General features: G+C 41.4%; 1 protein-coding gene across 2 annotated transcripts in view; it reads left to right on the top strand.

Annotated features, from left to right (window-relative positions):
* Positions 1-23490, top strand: part of RASSF8 (Ras association domain family member 8) — a 109544-nt gene that overhangs the window by 27552 nt on the left and 58502 nt on the right. The window contains exon 2 of one of the 2 annotated variants that reach the window (XM_080660629.1): positions 8654-8732. The exons of the other annotated variant lie outside the window; for it this stretch is intronic. The gene's annotated coding sequence lies outside the window, so the exon portion shown is untranslated. The remainder of the gene's footprint in view (positions 1-8653; positions 8733-23490) is intronic. 2 annotated transcript variants of the gene reach the window in all.

The raw sequence follows: 23490 nt of genomic DNA, 5'->3' as shown, positions 1-23490 counted from the left end.
GTTCAAGTGAGCTAAAGAATGAGACATCAGATCAATCAGCCACAATCCCTGAGGCTCTGGGTACACAATGTGCTTACCATGGGTATGTTTAGCCTGCTGTGTATACGGGGGAGTGGGTGGTATTTACAAATGCTTTATGACAGTGTTTGCAAACTCATTACCACAGTAAGGCAGATGGCATTAAGGGGTGAAGTGGGTTGGTTGTAAAGGATGAGTGGTTAGGACTATGGCAAATTAGAGAGTACTTGAATTACCTAAAGGGGGCGGTCCCCACTCAGCTCCTGCTGATTACTGCCCTTAGGAAATGTGGGTGGACCAGCTTTTGGCAAATCTTCAAGTTTTTTTTAGAGAAGTTATGTATTTTGATTTTTTGGGTGATTTCCATAATTTTAAAAGCATCAAAAACACTATGATTATGGATTTGTTTTTAAATTGTATCAGTGTCTTCCTATTAGCTGGTGGGAGTAGGTGGGGGTAGTATTAAGCTCTTAAGCTTGTGAGAGAGGATTTCTGGGTACCTGGTAGCCTCAGCCAGCTACTACTGAGCAGGCAAGGCCGGTAGTTATAAATGCCCTGATTTTAACTTTTGCATAAAAGGAGATGCAGATGTCAAACTGTTTTGATAGTCTTGTTGAAAGAATAATTTAAATTCAAGCTAATTTTTTAAATTAGGAAATATTTTAATTCAGTGAATTTTTATATAATTAAAAGTCTGTTCAAACTACCTGCTTTAACAAACTACATTAAACAATGTTTGAGGGGGGATGTTGAAAGATATTATTAGCATATTATCTCATAAATTTAGATTTTGTCTAGTAGGAAAAAGGCAGGGAATAGGTAGTTTTTATGGGCAGTATTAGGAGATACTGAGGCAGTTGCTTTATTAAGAGAAAAAAAAATAGGTGTGTTGTTAGGGTGACATATGTCCTGGTTCCTGGGTCCACCCTCGTTCTGGCATAATAGGGCCTTTCCTCCTGGGTGGTAAAGTACAGGGTCAGTCACCCGTATAATGGTAATGTGTGTTAGTTGCTGGTCCCTTTCTCATGAAGGGGGAGTCAGGCAGGTATGCTGCGTGACCTTGCTGCTTCATGACTGAGCTGTAACACTGCTTTGCTGAAGATAGGCTAACCCAGTCCTCACCTTAGAGCAGCGGTCGCCAACCTTTCAGACCTCACGGACCACCAGTGGTCCATGGACCACCGGTTGGCGACTGTAGCCGTAGAGCAGTGGTCAGCAAACTCATTAGTCAACAGAGCCAAATATCAACAGTACGATTGAAATTTCTTTTGAGAGCCAAATTTTTTAAACTTAAACTTCTTCTAACGCCACTTCTTCAAAATAGACTCGCCCAGGCCGTGGTATTTTGTGGAAGAGCCACACTCAAGGGGCCAAAGAGCCACATGTGGCTCGCGAGCCGCATTTTGCCGACCACTGCCGTAGAGTGACTGGTGAAGGATATTTGCTGTTGCAGTCAGGGTTTTGTCAGCACCATATAAAGCATGATTGATTATTTCTATGCCATAGTTTTCCAAGGCATTCTCCTTGTTAACGTTAAACTACTCTTATGTCTGTATCAAATTTAATTTGTGATATGTAAGGGAGGCGTAGCAATGCAAACTTCAAGGATCAATGCTATATTTTGGGTAAATACCAAGGAGCACAGTTCCTGGAAAGAGTATATTTAGTTTTGTAAGAAACTGGCAAACTGTCTTTTATTTTGCATTCCCTCCAGCAGTGAGTGAGATTTCCTGTTGTCCCACAGTCTCACCCACATTTGGGGTTGTCAGTGTTTTGGATTTTGGCCATTCTAATAGGTGTGTAGAATCTCCTTGTTTTAATTTGCATTTTCATGATAATATGTGATATAGAGCATCTTTTCATATGTTTATTGGGCATTTTCACACAGAAATACTATTTTTCATTGGGAAGGAAGTGATCTTGTACCCATCTTACAGATGTGGAATTTAGGGAGGGGTGGCTAAAATTATATTTTGGGGAGAGAAGACCTTCCTGCCAGGAGGCGAGCTGTGAGTCCCGGTTAGAGGCAGTGTAGCAGGTGGTTGGGAGCACAGATTGCAGTAGACAGGGCTGGACTCATGTACAGACTTCACCATTTACTAGCTGGTAACCTGGGTCATAGGTTATTTAACCTTCCTGTGCCTCTTGCCTCATCAGAAAATGAAAGATGAATTAACATGCATAAAATATATAGAACAGTGGCTTGACACATAGAAAGTGCTATTAAATGAAGTGTTTAGACAAATTTTTTTTCTAGCTCTGGCTTCTAGCAACTGATTCACCTGTCTCTGTGACCCTGTAGCACAGTCCTCTTAAAGGGTGAGATAGTTGTATCCAGGCTGGTTTCCCCAGCATCCCAAGGCCGGAGTGGACCTGATGATTTTTGTTTATCAAGTCGTCATCCTCCAAGACCCTGCATCTCCCAGGGCCATAGAGCTGTTGCCAATGTTAGTTATTAAAAAGATGCACCAGGTGCACTTATTTCCAAGAGCTCTGCAGGTGAGAAACAGGGTCAAGGAGGTTATGACCACTCCTAATTCACTTCCCAGCAGAGCTGGGATGAAGGAGTTTGCTGTTTGTCTGGAGTCTGTGCTGCTCCAGAACACATAGAAGACAAGGCCAGTTTTCTTTTTGGAGCCTTGATTTCAGATAATGTGAATGAACTCACGTTTCTTGCGTCAACTTGTGTTCCCTGGCACCAATTCAACAGCAACAGGAACCCCCAATTTGGGGTGCAGTGAAGAAGGAAACTTGATTCAGTTCAGACAGCTCAGGTGTGATACAGCATGGCTCTAGAACAGCTTAGTTGTGTTACAGCTCAATTATGAAGCAGCACGGCTGTGGAACAGCGCAGCTGTGAGGCAGCCTGCTCTGCTCCACCTGCTCCTACATGCTTCTCTCTGCCTTGCTCTGCACCTGTCTGCTCCACTCTGCTTGCTCTGCTTTGGCAAGACGTCTTTCCTATGGGAAATGCAGTCTTCTGTTTTCAGTGGAAAGGGAGTGTGCTCCCTGAGCCTAGGGGAGTTGACTTATAGAGAGCGATGTCCCACCCTGACCTCTGATTGGTCTGTCCTGTGCAAATGAGGACTCCTAATCCTCACAGTTTGGTTCTCACTGTCCTGATTGGTTATAATGGAGCTGCTCTGATTGGTCAGTGAAGATGCTGATGGGAATACAGCTGCACAACTCCGATTGGACAGGGAATGCCTCAGGCCTATGGGTTGAAATAAAATTTCTGGAACTCCTTTATAAGGCCTGGCTCAGATGGCAGGAACACAGTGCCGACAGGCAGTTCAGTACAGGCTTCTCCCTGAAGTGCAACTTGCATGAGAGACCCTTATTTAGAAATGGCCACTAGCCTCTGTTTTTGTTTGTTTTTAATTTGAGCCCAGTTAACCACCAGGAGCCCTTAGTAGTTACCTTCTTTCTCAGGGTCCACACTTATGTAGGCTGGACCATTGAGACTCGTGGGTTCAGTGTGCCCACTGGGACCTGTGATGTGCAGGCTGCTGCCAGTTTCCGCATCATGCCAGGTCAGCGTGCCTCTTCTGTGAGCACCTCTGCTGGCCACTCCTCTTAACACAGTTTCTCTCTGAATTGTGCAGGGATTAGATGTCCATTGGCTTCTGTGTGTTTCTCATGATTCTGACTTATTTCCCTTTGGTTTGCTTTAATAATTTCCTTTCGTTATCCCTCCCCCCTTATTTATTCTTATACACTGGCCCATATGTGCTTATGTCGTTTTCCCTGTACCTGGGGCTTAGGAGTAGACTTTTTTTTTTTTTTTAAACCAGGTTGGGATGGGTTGTTCCATCTGAAGATAACCAACCTTTAAATATATATATATATATATATTTGTATATATGTAAATATTTATTTATTTATTTCAGAGAGGAAGGGAGAGGGAGATAGAAACATCAATCATGAGAGAATCATTTATTGGCTGCCTCCTGCATGCCCCCTACTGGGGATTGAGTCCACAACCCAAGTATGTTGGTTGACTAGGAATCAAACCGTGACCTCCTGGTTCAGAGGTTGATGCTCACCCATTGAACCACATTGGCCAGGCAGGAGTTGGACTCCTGACTTTTAGAGCCATTGTTAGGCAGTGAACTGGTATGAACTGGAACATGGTATGAACTGATAGAAATCCGTAATGCATGGCTCCATATGCTACCTGCAATGGGAAAGAGTACACCAAACTAAACCAAAAACTGTGGGAGACTACATATAACTCCAGATACCATCTAAGGACTTTCCTTCCTTCAGGCACTAAGACAGGAAATGATAAGGTTTCAGAAATATGTAAAGTATAATCTGCACGAGTGCCTGGCATAAATAGTGTTTAAACATAAGGATACTCTTTTCTTCAACTTAAGGTAGCTTTATTGCTTATGCTTGTCTTTGAACTGAAATGAGGACATTTATTCAAGATTAACATACATTATGAAACGGCTCAATTTAGGAATTAGATAATTGTTTAAAGCATGCTTGACTGTGCCAACATACTGTAATATTTTTCAACTTCAGTAGTGGAATCTTTGCTCTATATTTTTTGCTTTTTTTTAATGTATGCTGCAAATTTCCCATCAACTTCTGTTTTAAACAATGAAAATCATTGTCACTTGAAATTAATTAGTGTTATTTTAAAAATGAATCTCTTCCTCACGTTTGAACTTACTCTTTGTTATGGTGGAGTCTTTTTAATACTAGTTCTCTGAGACCATTAGGAAAAATTGGGAGGAATTTTAGAACATCTGTGCAGACGACCTCTAGTCAGAACTGCCAGGTCTTTAACCACAGTGTTGGGAATTTTCTTACCGTCTTGTAGTATTGAACAATGGTTAACTAGAGTAACGTTTAATACTTAGAAAAATTTCTCAGGTAAGTGGTGGTCAAAATCAATATTTAGGATTTCATTTGTGTTAATACAAAAATACAACTTAATTATCCACAAGTTTGTTTTATCTTTTATTTTTCCATTTAAAAAAATTGTCCTTCTATCCCCCAATGAATCCTTCCTTGTATGGGGGAAGGAAAAGAGAAATTTGTATTGCCTAGCTGCCTGCATTGCCACCATGGGAAATAGCATGTCAAAGTCCTGCTTAGACCCTCCTCCTGGCCATCCTTTACCCTCATTTACTGAGAGTGCCAAAGTCGGTGCCAGGTGCTGGGACTGTAAGAAATGAGACGGGATTCATTGTACAGTAGGGGAATGGATCTCACATACAACACAAAACAGTGTCCTTTTATTATGTTTAGAGAAACTATCTCTTGAAGCACTATTTATAACTTCATCGGTTTTATTACCTTTGTAGTTTACTTAATTTAAATTAAAAATCAGTTAACTTTTTAAATTTTCCTGGTCTTAGAAAGCAGCTCTTCCAGGGGTATACTTACCCTACCAAAACTCTTCTGCCAGTGCACCGTGCCTCCCACAGAGCCTGCACTCTCTGAGCCACAGTAAAGGCAGCTTTATAATGTCTGCTTTGCAGAAGGCACCTTCTTCCCTTTCAGTTCTTCAGGTCTTTTTCTCTCCCAACATTACCATCAGTTTGATGTTTTCTCTTAAAACTTTGGCCCCGCCATGTGTTCTTATCACTGGACCACATCAAAGATCATGCTATTCCTTTCTCAGTGCTTGCTTGATGTCCCAATGTTGCATTTGTCTGATGTGTGTTCTGTACGAAAATACAGCTTCTATTAATATGGTTATCTTGTCCTTTAATCTATATGCACTTAACAGTGGTTCTTTTGGCTGACTCAAATTGGAGTAACAGATCTTCAATAAAGACACCTCATTTATTTGATGAATATTTATCAAAACTCTGAAAACAGCTTTCTGGTGTATGGAATATTGAAGTGTTAGCCAGGGAAAGGGGACCCCCATCCAAGTAATCAATGGATAGCTTGTCTAGTAAAGTTTAGGACATGTATTTTTCAAACTGGTCTAAACAAAAATGATTGCGTGGCTATTGAAAAATAATTGATCATATCATTTGCTTGACTTATCTTTCTCCTTTGCTCTTGATTTCCTGCATGACATTTAATGACAAATCGTAAGACTAACAATGCATTTCAGTTCCTATGGTTTATGAGTCAGCTTATGAGCCCAAAAGGGAAAGGTGCAGGAAAAAGTGGGAACAGCGTGGGTTATGTGAACTACCCTGGGATGGGAGTCTGGTAGGAAGAAAGCAAACACCTGAGTTCAAATCAGGGGTCCACCATTCACTGGCCATGTGAGCCTAGAAATCTTCTGAAATCTTAGTTTCCTCATCCGCAAAAAGGCTGTTCTAGGCTTTACCGTCACAAGGTTGTGAGCAGTCTCTGAGTTGTGCAGTGTTGCCTGGCACTTACTTACTGAGTGCCTACTATTCTCTAAAGGCAGGATCTGGGTTCTGATCAAGTCACCTCATCTTTCTGAACTTCAGTTCCCAGTGTGGGGTGTGCAGGAGGCAGCGGATCAGTGATTCTCTCTCATGATTGATGTTTCTATTTCTCACTCCCTCTCCCTCCCTCTCTGGATGATTAAGAACTCAAGAGCAGTCCGGCCAGCATCGTGGCTCAGTGGTTGAGTATTGGCATATGAACTAGGAGGCCACAGTTAGATTCCCTGTCAGGGCATACATCAGCTGCCTCTTTATGCCCCCCACCGGTGACTGAGCTTGCAACTTGGGAATTGAACCAGTGACCTCTCGGTGCCTGTGATGATGCGCAGTCCACTGAGCCACACCAGCCAGGCTCCTCTGGCTTCTTTAGGAGATACGTAGTAGGTCCATTGAAGCCAGGAGGCTCTAACCCAGTGGTTCTCAACCTTTCTAGTGCCGCGAGCCTTTAACACAGTTCCTCATGTTGTGGTGACCCCCAACCATAAAATTATTTTCGTTGCTACGTCATAACTGTAATTTTGCTACTGTTATGAATTGTAATGTAAATATCTGTGTTTTCCGATGGTCTTAGGCTCTACAGCAGCGGTTCTCGCTAGCAGGGTCGCCTAAGACCATCGGAAAACACAGATATTTACATTACGATTCATAACAGTAGCAAAATTACAGTTATGAAGTAGCAACGAAAATAATTTTATGGTTGGGGGTCACCACAACATGAGGAACTGTGTTAAAGGCTCGCGGCATTAGAAAGGTTGAGAACCACTGCTCTAACCCATCTGATATAAGAGGGTGAAACAGGAATTCTGTGATATCTAGTTGGCTTCAAGCCTACTCATTTTTATTAGAAAAAAAATTTAATGTGACTTCTGGTCTCTTTTTCTTGTAAAACTTGGAAGCATGCAGTAAGTCATCTTTGCACTGCAACTGTAACACTATGTAAAAAAATAATATGGAAATGAATGGCATTTTTAAAAACTATTAAGTTATATGAAGTGTTAGTCTAGTAACCAGATTTGGAGACAATGTCTCCATTCAGGGTTATAGTAGCTGAGTAGGGAGAACCCAGGTAAGGAAGGGGATGTTTGGTCTCACTTCTCCCTTCCTCAGTTGTGTTTGAAGTTTATACATTTTATGGTAGCTTGCATCAGATTTGGGGACTTCCAGCTCTTTCATTTTTTCACTCTAATTTGATATTTCATATTATTTTATAACTAAGAATTTGATTGTAACTTTTTGGTGGCATTTTCTATTCTTAATAAAAGTAGTTCGGTTTCTTGGTATATTAAAAAAAATAGTTGAAGGAGGATGGTATTGTTACTAAAGTAAACCTTTCTATAAATAAATGCAGAAACATCTGTTAAGGGCATAGTCTGAATGTAGCAGACATAAGAATTGCGTCAATTCTTGCCGTGTAGCCAAGATTTCTTTCTTAGGCTTTCTTTCTAACTCTAACATCATGGCAGAGTTTCGCATTCTCACAGCATTAGGCGATAGAGTGGTCAAAGAACTGGTGCCAAGTTACCTCTTTGCTACCCAGTGGTTGTAATTTGCACTCACCAAGGAAAAGTGTGGCGTGCTTTTTGTTTGTATTTTTTAGTACCGAAAGCTTGACTCTCTCCTTCAGCTTCATTTTTAGGCCCTGTCCTTAGGCAATTTTCCAAATGTCTGTTAAACTGCTTTCAAGAAATTATTGTGGGATCGCAGGGAGCTTTGGTCAGGAGAAAAAGAAGGCAGGGAGTCTTTCCTAGAACACCCTAGGCCAGTGGTCGGCAAACTGCGGCTCGCGAGTGTGGCCCCTTGAGTGTGGCTCTTCCACAAAATACCACGGCCTGGGTGAGTCTATTTTGAAGAAGTGGCGTTAGAAGAAGTTTAAGTTTAAAAAATTTGGCTCTCAAAAGAAATTTCAATCGTTGTACTATTGATATTTGGCTCTGTTGACTAATGAGTTTGCCGACCACTGCCCTAGGCCCATCAAATGACCTTTTTAAGAAACAACTGAAATTCCTTTCCCAAAGGCACAAAAATACTAATTGAAACCAAACCAAACAAACCCACCCCACAAGCACTGCAATTCAGATGGCTAAAGGGGAGGGTCAGCAAGGGGAGGGAAAATTCTTGGGAAAACTATTTGAAGCTGAAAGCTTGTGTATTTTTGCTCTTTAATGATTAGAAGTTACAACGGGGTGGTTTAGCATTTTTAAGATAAAAGTTAGCCAGGCCGATGAGAACACTGTGTACCCTTTCAGGTGCCTGTGCCTGGTGCTCTCCCTCCCTCAAGACTACCTCACACTCTTCCCGCTTGAGGACAGACTCCGGCTCAAGAAGGTAAGTCTGTTAAGTTTGTGCTCCTTACTGCATCCTAGAAGAGCATCACTTACAGGGACTTAAAAAAATTTTTTTCAAAGTTTGGTAGGTTTTAAGAATTGCATTCACTGTGAACTCTTAAGAATCGTCATTTGTAAGCCCTTTATTTAGGTAAGTGCCAATGTGGTTAATAGTGGTATCTTTGGCCACTGTAATGTAAATCCTAGGTTCAAATTGGGTTGACGCTGCTAGCATTGGGTTTCAAATTTGGAATCTGAGGCAAAATTTTACAAATTATATCACCACTCTTGGGCTTTCTGAACACTATTCTACTAATGCTTTAAACCAGGGATGGGAAACATCCTGCCCACAGGCCATATTAGGCCTGCAAAATCATTTGGTCTAGCCCTAATCAGTTTGGCTCAATGGATAGAGTGTTGGCTGGCGAACTGAAGGGTTCCAGGTTCACTTCCCGTCAAGGGCACGTATCTTGGTTGCAGGCTCCATCTCACATCGATGTTTCTCTCTTTGTGTTTCTCCCCCTCCCTTCCACTCTCTCTAAAAAATCAATGGAGAAAATATCCTCGAGTGAGGATTAACAAAAAAACAAAACAAAACAAAATCATTTGGTCCAGCTCTGCCAAGGCATTAGAGTTGAGTTAATTAAATGTTTGACCAAATATGGCAGGCTAATTTTTAAGTTGATAATTTTGTATGGCCCACGAATGATGTTATAAATATCCAAATGGCCTTTGGCAGAAAAAAGGTTCCCACCCCTGCTTTAAATGGACAGGCTCTTATAAACCAGAGACCTACGCATTTCTAACAGTGAAAGGCTAGAAGGTTTCGATAAGTCTGAAATACATCCTATATTTGAGCTTCCATCTCTTTAGTAGTGTTACTAGTTGGCTTCATTAAGTAAAGGGCACATAGAATCCTTGGAGTGAGAATACACAACTAAATTATTTTCCACTTGCTTTTCATATGTTTGATATGTGTAATCTCTTATCTTGAACATTCAAGTGACTTGCTGGTCCCAGGAGGGAAAATAATTTGACTTTGTTTGTAGTAAGTGAAATACTTACGAATAAACTGTGTTCACATTTTACAAGTGAATAAACTGTGTAAGGGTACCAACCAGCATGCTGTCTCATAAATTCCTTAGTCCCTCATTTGTAAAAGTTATGTGCATGCATTTTTGCCTAGATAATGAATTTCAGGGGTCTCACATACATTCATTCCCCCATGGAATAAAAAAGTATAACCGTAGAGCCTTCTAGTAATTACTAGACTGTGGAAGGAATGGATTTCTGGAAGCACAAGTCTGTATTCTCATTGATTCACTTGTTCTGGACTCTGTTACATTGTTTGTGGGTTAGGAAACCAGGACTAGGCCACTAGTGTTGAGAGTCAATGATAGTCTGATTGTAATAAGGCAGTTGTGTATGTCCATGTGAGACCTGAAAAATCCTACTTGAGCCCTGGTTGTTGTAGCACCTATTTGTAATACAGTCTAAAACATAAAAAAAAAATAAAAAAAAAGTATTATGTAGCTAAACTGACTAAAGTTCTCTCCATGATTGGATAGGCACTTAAATTTTAGTTTTAGCTTCCATTGCTGATAAAGCTGTTTCAGAAATCTTTCTTTTATACATCAATTATTTCTGTTCAGGCGGATTTATATAGTATTAAATTATACCAAGAAGGAATTGCAGTTCAAGTTTAATATTGCGGGATTGTGTACATTGAGTTTGAACAGTTTAATTATTTTGTTTCTTTTTGAAAGCTACTGGTTATCCGCTAATACAGGTAGGAGATGTATGAGTTGCTTGGAGTTAGCTGCTGGAGTTTTCATTGTTTCTGCTCAAAGGCTCAGTACACTAAAAATTAAATGACTGATTCTTGACTTCAAGTGCAAAGAGGCTCCTTCAGCACACTGCTTTGTTTTCCTTTTGAAATTAAGTTTTGTTTGTTTTACATAAATGAAGGGCTCCTAGGTTAGGGTATAGCTAGCTATGCATGAAATTTATAAAACTTTTTGCCTGTGCTGGTTACTGAAGTAACCCAGCTTACTCATAGAGGGGAGGGTATGTGAGTTCCCCAAGACTATATGAATGAGGCATCTAATTTTAGACATGCTAACTTTGATGAGCAACAAAACCAGCTTGTAATTCTCGGTATTGCTATACTGTAAACGACTTTAAGCTTTTTTCATGGAGCTATTTTAAATTTTTAATGTCTTGCAATCAGATTATCTCTACTAAATCACATTTTCTTCATAAAGATGCAATCTTCCCCGCCATTATTCTTTTAAAGCATGATGATAGAGAATAATTCAGTTTATTACAAGGCATCTTTGTTAGGTTTATAAATTTGAAACTATGAGAGCAAACCCGTATTTTCTGTTAAAAAAGACAGATTGGATAAAACAATAAGACTTTACATATTGTTTATTTGCTTCTCTTTCTATTTGAAATAGAACTTCCCCCAATCCCCTTTTCTTGTACCTTCCTGTAAAACCATTAGTGAGGAGAAATAACAATAAACAGGATTTAGCTCTATACATTTCTTTCAAAATGGCCTTGCAAGTAATTTCCTATAGTTTCTGTGATGAAGCATATGGTGGTAATATACTGTGCCTCTGGTAATGAAGAGTAGTTTCAAAATACTCTCCACATTTCATATTTTAAGCTGTGTATGTGTGTGTTTTCAGGTTAGTTTTATGTCCCATGTAGACTTAATGAAACTTATTTTTATATGCTTCTTCTTGGTTCAGATTGGGACATTTCTGAGTAAAACTGGTAAAGCGATGGTTTATTGCTGTTACAGGTAATTCATGCACACAGATTTTAGGAGGCTTGAAATGATCTTGGGGAGAAAACAGCTTGGTAGAAGGGGGCCATTTTCTGTAATTTAAGTTGTCATAGTAACCTGCATCAAGACACGTACTTGGAATCCAGGCCTGAAGAATTTCAGTGACAATAAACATTCCAATCGCATTCATCATCCTTTTTTTTTTTCTTTCAAGAAAGGAGCCATCTATTGTGACCTAATTATTTCATTTCTGTTTTTAGAGCATGGGTAGCAGTTTGCATTTTTTAGCATTTTGAAACTTCCCTGGTAGAGTAAAAAAGAGAAGTTTAGCTGTATATTTGAAGTTGACATTTTTTGATAATCTCAAATTCATTTTAGGTGGCAAGGTAGGTTCAATATATGGTTACTTAATGAAGGAAAAAAAACAGGATTTGAAAAAATTGATATATACATTTGTTAAATGCAAGGCTAATGTTAAGAGTATTGGAATCTGGTTTTTACGGAATGCTGATCTGGGAATGTTTTTATTTTCCTAATGTCAAATTGTTAATATTTTTATTTTATGTCATTTTGGGTTTTTATCTTAAGCTTAAGTGTACTTAAATAAAAAAGATGAGATATCATTTTTACTAGCAGAATGAGTTTACTTTGAGAAATTGTATCCAGATATTATTTTTAGATGGGCTATCTTTCACAGAGAATAGTAGAATTTTTTTTTCTAAAGAAAAAGCTTTTTTGTTTTGGTTCTCTCTTGCCTTTTGCAAAATACTGTTTGTTTATTAAGATAATATGCAGTTAAAATTGTTCTTCATGAGTAAGGAATGTTAAGAGAAATAGGAGGTAAGGGTGTGAGTGCCCATTCATTTTAGGAAACTTAGAAAGTAAATTGGAAGAGTTTATGGCTAGTCTAATAAAAAAAAATACAAAACTAGAAGTTATGGGATGTAACTGTAGATAAAAAGTGTTAATAATCTTATGTATGAGAATCTTAAATGAATAATTCTTTTAAAAACATAACAAAATTTAAATTTTAGAAAGTATAAAGGTATATTTAGAAAGCCTAAGCAATCCATTTACTTGCAAAATGTAAAGGAAAATAAAATCACCCATTATCTCACTGTTTAAAAAATTCCTCAGTTAATATTTTATGAGAAGTATCTGTAATTTTTAAAACAGAATTGGAATCAAGCTATCAATAGCAAAAATACTAATAATGGTGAAACACTAGAATTTTATCTTCTGTTAGAATAACAGCATAACCAGCTATCATCACTACTAACTAAAATGGTGTTGAAATATTAAGAGAGTGAATTAAGAAAAGAAAAAGGACTGAAAGAGAGAATTGGAAAGGATAAATTTTATAGTTAATAAAAAAGTCACCAAGATGATAAACTGAAACGAATAGAGTGTAGTAAGTTTTCATTATATATAATGTAATGTGACCTATATAGTAGTAATAACCAGTTCAAAAATATGAGGAAAAAAGGAGCCTATTCATAGTAGCAACAAAAAGTATGCTGAAGATTAAACTTTGTAAGAAATGTGAATGGCATGTAGGAAGGAAACTATTAAACTTTACTGGGAAGATGTGGACACACTTTCTAGATACAAAGACAGTTAATTATTTTCATTCTCTTTATGTTTGTAAGTTTAATATAATTTTAATCAAAATCTCAGCAGTAATCTTTTACAGGTCATTGATTCTGAATTTCATTTTCATAGAAAAAATCAGAGCTACAAAATGCTTATATACAGAGGAATAATAATGTAGGAGAACCTATAATGCTAGATATTAATAAAAAATAGTATGATGTTATAAAACAGACAAATATTTGGAAGAGAATAGAAAGCTCAGAAGAATGTTGTATTGATAAAATGCCATTGTAAATAATTAATATAAAAGTATAGTAATAAATATACCAGATGAGAATGCCCATGAATATCTGCTGGATTTGGGAAAAGATAAACTAAAATGCAGTTGCAAAGGTTAAAAAGGAATGATTTATATATAATTGCATTGAAAATAAATTTAGCATATGCCAAATCACTAAAAGTATTCACTCTGTATATAATACCTATATGTAAAGAATTATTTCAAATTAGTAAGAAAATACTCAATGCCAAATTAAAAATTAGTTTTGTAGTTCTTGGTAGACAGTTTAATAAAGAAAATAAACAGATATAGACCTAAAGATTTGTTTAATATTAATATTTGACAAAAAATGTTATATTAACAAAGAAATGTTATATCTTGTGTGTTATATTATTAAAGACTCAAAAACATGCACATGACCTATACATAAAATGTCACATAAGCAGACCTACATAATTCCTAATATTGGCAGTGGGAGAGTTAAGAATCTATTCTATATAATAAAAGCCTAATATGCTAAGTGTCTGGTTGGCCGTTCAACCAATCAAAGCATAATCCTATCTAATAAAACAGTAATATGCAAATTAACCATCACTCCACTACTCCCACAAGCCATGCCCACCAGCCAATCAGGAGCGAGTATGCAAATTAACCCCAACCAAGATGGCTGCGGCCACGGAGCAAGAAGGAGGCTTGGGTTTCACCAGCAATGGAGGAAGCCAAGCTTTCCACACACCCTGGCGGGCCCAGGCCTCCACTCAAGGCTACGAAGTTTCAATTATAGAAGATAAATAAATCCCAACAAAAATGGCTGTGGCCATAGAGCGAGCAGGAAACTTGGCTCTGTTCCAGGATACAAAGTTTCAGTTGTAGAAGATAAATAAATCCCAGATACCAGGGCCTCCGCTTGGGTCACCAGGGGGTGTGGCCGGCCTGAAAACCACCACAGGAACCTTGCCCAGGCCGCCCCACGCCCCAAGGGAACCCCACCCTGATCCGGGACACCCTTTAGGGCAAACCAGCTGGCCCCCACCCATGCACCAGGCCTCTATCCTATCTAATAAAAGAGTAATATGCAAATTGACTGTCACTCCAACACACAAGATGGCTGCCCCTATGTGGTCAAAGATCCTGCCCCTATCTGGACACAAGATGGCCGCCACAAGATGGCCAGCATGGGAGGGCTGTTGGGAAGGACCAGGCCTGCAAGGGAGGGCAGTTGGGGGCGATCAAGCCTGCAGGGGAGGGCAGTTAGGGATGACCAGCCCGGCAGAGGAGGGAAGTTGGGGGCAACCGGGCCTGCAGGGAAGGGCAGTTGGGGAGGGACCCAGGCCTACAGAGGAGAGTAGTTGGGGGGGACCAGGCCTGCAGTGGAGGGCAGTTAGGGGCAAACAGGCTGGCATGGGAGCAGTTGGGCATCAATCAGGCTGTCAGGGGAGTGGTTAGGGAGTGATCAGGCTGGCAGGCAGAAGCGGTTAGGGGCAGTCAGGAAGGCAGGCAGATGAGCAATTGGGAGCCAGCAGTCCTGGATTGTGAGAGGGATGTCTGACTGCCCGTTTAGGCTCAATCCTACCAGGATCGGGCCTAAACGGGCAGTCGGACATCCCTCTAGGTGTCCCAGATTGGAGAGGGTGCAGGCTGGGCTGAGGGACACCCCCCCCCCCGTGCATGAATTTCATGCACTGGGCCTCTAATATGCTAATGATATGCTAAGGCCACGCAACCACTCACTATGAGGTGCACTGGGGCAGATGCTCCGACTGGTAGGTTAGCTTGCTGCTGGGGTCCGGCTGATCAGGACTGAGCGAGATGGGCCGGACACACTCTGGAGCCCTCCTGTGTCCCTCCCCGGCCCCTAATCATGCATTGGTGGGGTCCCTCGGCCTGGCCTGTACCCTCTCGCAATCTGGGACCCCTCGGGGGATGTTGGAGAACCAGTTTTGGCCTGATGGTGAAACAAATGGTCACTATGACATGCACTGACCACGAGGGGGCAGACGTGCAATGCAGGAGCTGCCCCCTGGTGATCAGTGTGCTCCCACAGGGGGAGTGCTGCTCAGCCAGAAGCCAGGCTTAGGGCTGGTGAGTGCAGCAGCGGTGGTGGGAGCCTCTCCCACCTCCATGGCAGCACTAAGAAGCGGGCCTAAGCTGGCAGTCGGACATCCCAGGAGAGGGCTCCTGGACTGTGAGAGGATGCAGGCTGGGCTGAGGGACCCCCGACCCCAGTGCAAGAATTTCATGCACCGGGTCTCTAGTCTATATATATAAAAGCCTAAGCGACCATTACTACTGGTTGACTGAATGACCGGTCAATCGAACAACTGGTAGACTGGTCACTATGACGCGCACTGACCACCAGGGGGCAGACGCTCAATGCAGGATCTGCCCCCTGGTGGTCAGTGCGCTCCCACAGCCAACCTCCTGCGGTCCCTCCCCCTGGCCAGCTGGGTGGTCAGTGTGCTCTCACAGCCAACCTCCCACGGCCAGCCAACCTCCCACGGTTCCTTCCCCCGATCGGCTCCAATTGCCGGCCAGGCCAAGGAACCCCACCTGTGCACGAATTTGTGCTCCGGGCCTCTAGTGTTCAAATAATGCAACTAGAAGGTAGACTACTCTGTAGCCAATAACAGAATCTGTTTGTTTACCTATTTACCCACCTACTTATCTAGTTTGTTTAATATTTAATTAAATGGAAAAATAATAGTAACTTAAAAAGTAACTATATAAGGACATAATCTATCTATATAAAAGCCTAAGTGACCATCGCAACTGAATGGACGACCGAACAGGCTGCATGGGGTGACCAGCTGGCAGGGGGGTTTGTGAGGGACAACCAAACAACTGAGCAGCAGGCTGCGTGGGGTGACCAGGCCGGCAGGGGGGTTAGGGAGGGACGACCATACGACCAAGCAGCAGGCTGTGGGGGGCGACCAGGCCAGCAGGGGGGTGAGGGACGACCAAATGACCAAGCAGCAGGCTGGGTGGGGCGACCAGGCCGGCGGGGGGTGGGAGGACCAGTGAGGGGCAACCAAACGACTGAACAGCAGGCTGCGTGGGGCTACCAGGCCGGCAGGGGAGGCAGTTGGGGGCAACCAGGCCGGTGGGGTGGGGGGGAGAAGTTGGGGGCGATCAGGCCAGCAGGCAGAGGCAGTTAGGGGTGATCAGGCTGGCAGGGTGGGAGCAGTTAGGGGTGATCAGACAGGCAGACAGGTGAGCACTTAGGAGCCAGTGGTCCAGGATTGTGAGGGGGATGTCCAACTGCCGGTTTAGGCCCGATCCTGGCAGTCGGACATCCCCCGAGGGGTCCCAGATTGGAGAGGGTTTAGATTGGGCTGAGGGGACCCTCCCTCCGTGCCCCCCCCCATGCACAAATTTTGTGCACCGGGTCTCTAGTCTATATATATATAAAAGCCTAATATGCTAAGTATCCGACCGTTCGACTGTTCGACCAGCCGCTATGATGCGCACTGACCACCAAGGGGCAGATGCTGTGACCAGTAGGTTAGCTTGTTGCTGGGTTTGGCCGATCAGGACTGGGTGAGATGAGCCGGACACGCCCTTGAGCCCTCCCGTGGTCCCTCCTGGCCAGCCAACCTCCTACGGTCCCTCCCTGGCCAGGCCAAGGGACCCCACTGGTGCATGAAACTGTGCACTGGGCCTCTAGTCTATATATATAAAAACCTAAGAGTCTGGCTGACCATCTGACCGGCCAACCAATAGCTATGACATGCACTGACCACCAGGGGCCAGATGCTCAATGCAGGAGTGGAAACCACAGGCATGGAAACATGGAACAGGCTGATGAATCTCAGAGCGGGAGGGGAGGGCAGGAAGAGATTAACCAAAGATCTTTTATGCATACTAGTGGGATCCCTTGGCCTGGCTTGTGCCCTCTTGCAATCCGGGACCTCTCGGGGGATGTTGGAGAGCTGGTTTCGGCCCTATCCCCACAGGCCAGGCCGAGGGACCCCACCGGTGCACAAATCCAGGCCTCTAGTGCGAATTATAATATCCTTATATCACATATTTTTAAAGCATATTTACATAGACAATAAATTAGAAGGCAGTATACAAAAGTACTAATAATGATTATCTCTAAGAACTACAGGACAATAATAATTTTTGTTAACTTTAAATTATTATTACAGATTTTCTAAAATGTACTTATATTCAGAAAGTTGAAAATGGATTCAGGTTAAAAAAAACAAATATCTAATATTTCATTATATACCTTTTTGAAAAGAATGTACTTACTGTAAAGACATATTTTTTGTGATGAACTATACGCAGAAATTGATAAGGCATCTGCAGAGTCACTGGGCAGGGCTGAACAGACTGCATTCCTGGCTGCCATTCATATTAGACTGTGGTGTGTACCTGTGCATCTGGTATCGTGCTTCCTGGGAATGTGGGGCCCAGCATCCCTGGGAATGATAAAAAGAGCATTGTGTCCCTGTGTTTAATATATCTGGAAATTTCACACCAGTTAATTTTTCTGTCTGTCTGTATAAATTACGTCAGCTGGGCTATTGGGTAAGTTTTATGTGTAGATGTTTCTGCTGTGTTATGTACTTACTTCTCATACTTCCTTAAAGGATCTTTATAGTCCATTGGACTGACATTGTAGTTGGTGATCATAACACACTGCACATGTGGTTCCTCAGTTTACAGTGGAGGGTTGATCTATATTTGAATTAAGCACTTTTTTGGCATTGAAAGGCATGAGTGATACTGTTGAACCACACCCACTTTTTCCTGTAAACTCTCCTGTGGTATGCAGTTTTTCCTTTGTGCTTTCCTGTTTTTTGGATGAATCATAATCTAAATAGGAGAAATTTTTTGGTAAATATTTCAAGTATGAATTTTTACATGCATCTAGTAGACTGTGTGAATCAAGAACATTTGTTTTGTGCATCCGCTGTAGAGCTGTTTTACTTCCTTGGGGGAAAAGTCTAGCTGCACCTTGAAAATAGATAGAATAATTGATAATATACTTAACAAATGTGTTTTTCTTATAATTTATAAATAAATTCTAATTCTACAAAATGTGAGGAAGTAATATATCTCAGGGTTTGGATCATTTGCAAAAGGATCAAAGCCTTTTCACCTTCCATAGTTCTCTTTATTAGCACATTTGTATTCACACCTAGTATTGCTGTCTTTAGGTTTGCCGAGAATCTACTGGGAGTTAGACAGGTAGTAACTAATTATAGTCATGTCGTAAATTATGCAATAGTGGAATGAAGAAGGTGCTGTGGGAGCACTTTAACTGGGTAGATAGAGGTTAAGGAAGGCTGCTTATGGATATCACTTGAGCAAGTGTTCAAAGGTGAGTAGATTTTTAAGGAGTGGGAGAAGGCCGCCTAGAACAGCCTGGCAAAGCCTAGAAAGGAGCATAGGAGCATGATGTGTTTGGGGCAGACAAGTACAGCTGGGTGTGGGAATTATGGTAATTACTTGAAAGGATCAAAATTATTTAGAAGTAGACAAAGTTGTAGTTGGAGGATAAGTAGAAGTATTAATGATTTGAAGTAACCTAAACTTCAGATATCTCTGTAAGCAGAAAGTTGTTCCTGCTTTTTATTCTTGATAATTTGTGTATAATCTCAAGAAATTAAATATGTAACATATTCTCATGCTTCAAAAAGATGTTGCTACTTTAAACTATTCTTTTAAAATTAGATAAAAATAAATAACATTAAAAGCTATACTGTCTTCAGCAAGTTGATTGAATGTTCCATTCACTTTGTTAATATTTTCTCCTGTGAGCTGCTCGAGCCACTTTCATTGTACAGATTCTTTGCAGATTTTGCCTTATCAGAATGTGAATTGTGTGGGGATGAAATAATTAAAGATTGCTCTTTTTTTTTGTACAGCAAATAATGCTTTTAGAAAAACAGACTGATATTTACTGCCATTTTTCCCCCACTTTGCTTCCAAAGATTGTTAGAATGTATACTCTCAATCTTTTTTACTATATCAAGAAATAGAAATGTAAATTGTAATTTTTACTGTTAATAAAATAGTTATTTCATCTAGAAATATTTACATTCTAATGTGAAAAATAAAATAATGTCATGTGGATGACTTACCTTAGCTCTAGTACTGTTTTGCCTGCTTCATTTTGTATTTCCCCAGTGCTACACCACCACATATTTCAAGCATATACATAAAATCTTAATTTTATTTTTCACTTGGAAAGCACTTTGAAGATTTGGATTTGATGTTAAAGAAACCAAGACCGAGTTGGAGACTGGTTTGCTTCCTCTAAATATATTCTCTCGGGCAAAAACTCTTCTGCTCATCTTTGTGGACCCAGTGCCTAGCCAAGTAGATAAAGATCAAATAGGTGAATATATCTCTTTATTCTCAGAGCCTGAATTACACTCTTTTTTTTTTTTTACTTCCAATTAGTCCAGTGTTCTTTCCTAGTCACTGGTACTTTCTCCTCTGATTTACTACTGCAAAATGGATTTATAAAGCAGCAGCATTCCCAGGGTTTCAAGTTATGTATAATGCAGAGTTGCCAGCTATCATAACCCCCTTCCCCCCCCCCAAGAAATCTAAGCTTAATATGTGAGGACAAGTGGCCTATCTGGGCTGAGAACCAATGACAATGCTAGGGTATTCCTGAATGAAGTAGAATTCCACACTCAATGATGGATAGCACTTTGTGCTATTCAGTATATTGTTCACACTTTTTGTTGTTGTTGCTAATGCTTACCTGAGGATATTTTTCCCATTGAATTTTAGAGAGAGTGGAAGGAAAGGATGGAGGGAAAAAGAGAGAGAGATCTGTGTGAGAGAGACAAGTCTATTGGTTGTCTCCTGCATGCATCCCGACCAACCAGGACTGGGGATCAAACCTGCAATTGAGGCACGTACCCTTGGTTGGAAATTGAACCCGTGACCCTTTGGTACAAGGGATGCTCTGACTAGTGAGTCAAACCGGTCAGGACCACACTTCTTTTGATAAAACCACAGAGTCAAAACTTGCATTAGGACCATAGGCTTTATTTGTAGACTAGTGTTTCTAAGCAGGTGGGAAATTTGTGAGAGCAGTTTGTGATTGAAGGGATGCTCCTGGCATTTAGTGAATGGGGCCAGGTGCCAGGCATCCTGTTGTGAACAGGACAGTCCTACATAGTGGAGTTAAAAATGATCCACTCTACTTTCCTAACAAAAAACCACAGTGAACATAACTTTTTACTGAAAGTGTGGGTGCAAGAGATTAGGGGCATCAGATCAAGAGTTCCTTTTAAGGCATGCTGAGTTTGAAATGTCTACTGGATGTCCAAGTGGCAAGGTTAACTAGGTATCTGAATATGAGGTTGAAGTCAGAGAGAGGTCTGAGCTAGAAATATAAATATGGGAATTGTCAAGTATTTCAAGTTATGGTCAAGTTGAATAAATCACCAGGGAAAATACTAGAGGACTTATATAGTAACTAGAGGCCTGGTACATTAATTCGTTCATGGGTAGGGTCCAGCTGGCACGTCCCAATGGGGACCCATCTGGCTGGGCCAGCGGGGCAGGGCAGGCGGTTGGCCAGCTGGCCCTGCCCCCGATCGGGGTGTTGGTGGCTGATTGGGGGCCAGGCCAGCCAGGCTGATCAGGGCCTGGATCACACTAGTTGGCTGCCGCAGTGCGTGTCATAGCCACTGGTCGTTCTGGTCGTTCTGCCATTCCAGTCGCTGGGCTTTTATATATATAGATGATTGAGATTTGGAATACTCAAGCATTAGTAAAGCACCGAGAATAGGAGATTGAGAAGGATTACTAACTAGTGAGGTTGGAGGAAAGCCAAATGAAGAAAGTGCATCAGGAACATGGCGTGATATACATTGATTCTTAGATTTAGCAACATAAAGGTGATTGGTGATCCTCATAAAATAGTTTAGTGGAGTGATAGAGGTGAGAGCCTAACAGGAATGAGCTCAGTAGAGGTCGGAGGTGAGAAAATGAAATGGAACAAGAATGAAAGATAGCTGGTAGAGGAAGTAAAATAAAACTAAAGCTATTTTGCTTTTTTGTTTTTGTCTTAAGATGGATAATAAAGCTATTTATTTATTCTCTGCTTCAGTGTAAAAATCAGTGGGGAGAGTGATGATGCTCATTGAAGTTGATATGAGGGGGCTGCTGTGACCACACCAGTAGCTTCCCATGCATCTGGCTTGCCATAGCCTGGAGTAGCTGACTGATACGTAATTGATTTGGAGAACAGAAGACTTTCTCACTCTCCAGTGTTATTCCTTTTTTGTTTAGGAAAGTTGGTCAGGCACCAGCCAAGGGCTTAGATTTTAGCCAGAAACTGAACTAGAAATTAGTGGAAAATTAGAAGGTAAGGTAGAACCAATTGCTTCTCCCTGGGCAGTGACTTGAAAACAGCTGAAGTTTTTCCTTCTTGTCCACCGGGGCTTCTAAACCATTTGACTTGTAGGCAGAATGGCGCAGGGCCTGTGGAATAAGGAGAGTGAGGCTCTTACAGGGCACAAGATGAATGGCGGCACTCACTCTCAGAGTCATGCAAGTACAGTATTGGCACTTGAGAATGATGCCTCCTTACGTTTACACTGTGCTTGCACTCCCTTGTCCCCCTGGCCCTGAGAATGGGCACTCTAGTCTTTTTTTTTTTTTAATATATATATATTTTTATTTATTTCAGAGAGGAAGGGAGAGGGAGAGGGAGAGGGAGAGGGAGAGGGAGAGGGAGAGAGAGAGAGAGAGAGAGAGAGAGAGAGAGAGAGAGAGAGAAACATCAATGATGAGAGAGAATAATTGATCCACTGCCTTCTGCACGCCCACTACTGGGGACTGAGCCCACAACCCGGGCATGTGCCCTTGACCAGAATGGAACCTGGGATCTTCAGTCTGCAGGCAGGCCGACGCTCTATCCACTGAGCCAAATCAGCTAGGGCCACTCTAGTCTTTTTAAGGGACAGTAGAGCCCGGACATTGTTGCTCAGTAGTTGAGCATCAACACAAGAACCAAGAGGTCCCTGGTTCAATTCTGAATCAGGGCACATGTCCGGGTTTCAGGCTTGATCTCTTGTAGGGGGCATGCAGGAGGCAGCCAGTGTTTTTCTCTCATCGATGTTTTCGTCTCTCCCTTACCCGCCCCCCTCTCTCTCAAAAAAGAAAAGAAAAGAAATTTTTAAAAATCAGGAAAAACATATTTAAAAGAAAGTAAAGGGGGGGGGCAATAGAAAAGCTCTCTTGCCCTAATTATCTCATATTACCAATTTGAGATTAATTTAATGTGCTTTAGTTAGCATGATATTCCCCTCTATCCTTAATATTTTACTGACTTAAGTGACTTAACAAACATGAGGAAGACTTGGTGAAGAAGAAAAAAATGTTCTTGGCTGTACAATTTCATTGTTAGTGATGGGACAGAGGGGGGAATGATTGGTTGGGGCCTTTGGACAACTAATCAAAGGGTAATAATGAGGGACTTTTGGTTACCCAAGAAGCAGGAGAGAGGGAACAGGGAGATAAAAAGGGAGACTGGTTGGGATCAGTCCTACTTATGAAGACCAAACTAGAAATTGCCTTTCTCCAGATTAGTACTTTTGTCATTTTTAAGTGCCCTAGTATCATCATATCTTTCCCTCTTTGGAATCCAAAGGAGGTTTATTGCTTTTTTTTTTTTTTTTAATCTGAAGAATTGAATTTCTTGTTCTGTCCAGTACAGATCTGAGAAAGATCTCCTGAGGTCATCTGAGGAATTAGCCATCTTTGTCCCTAAGAAATCAAAAGCCCACAGCAACATGCACAGGACCCAGAGAATTCCTTGGCTTTGTGTCCTGGATAATATTGTCACATGGTCCTGGGATTGTCCCTCAGAGGGAGCTGCAGCAGGAAAGGTATAACAGAGAACCATGGCCTGTCTTGATCTTGCTATTTGAGTTGACAGATTCTCATAGGAAGAACATTTAGGACCAAATGTGTACAAGATGAATAGTCATCTGAAGGAATAGTGGGGAGAGATGTACAAAGATGGCTCTAAGGAACTTCCATCATGAGGAGGTGTCCAGAGGGGCAGGCAGCAGACACATTTAGAAAGGAAGGAGGTAGTTGGGGGTATGGTCA

Source organism: Plecotus auritus (assembly GCF_963455305.1).
Source record: "Plecotus auritus genome assembly, chromosome: 3".
In the NCBI taxonomy this organism is placed as follows: domain Eukaryota; kingdom Metazoa; phylum Chordata; class Mammalia; order Chiroptera; family Vespertilionidae; genus Plecotus; species Plecotus auritus.
This window is presented reverse-complemented; position numbering and strand designations above follow the sequence as displayed.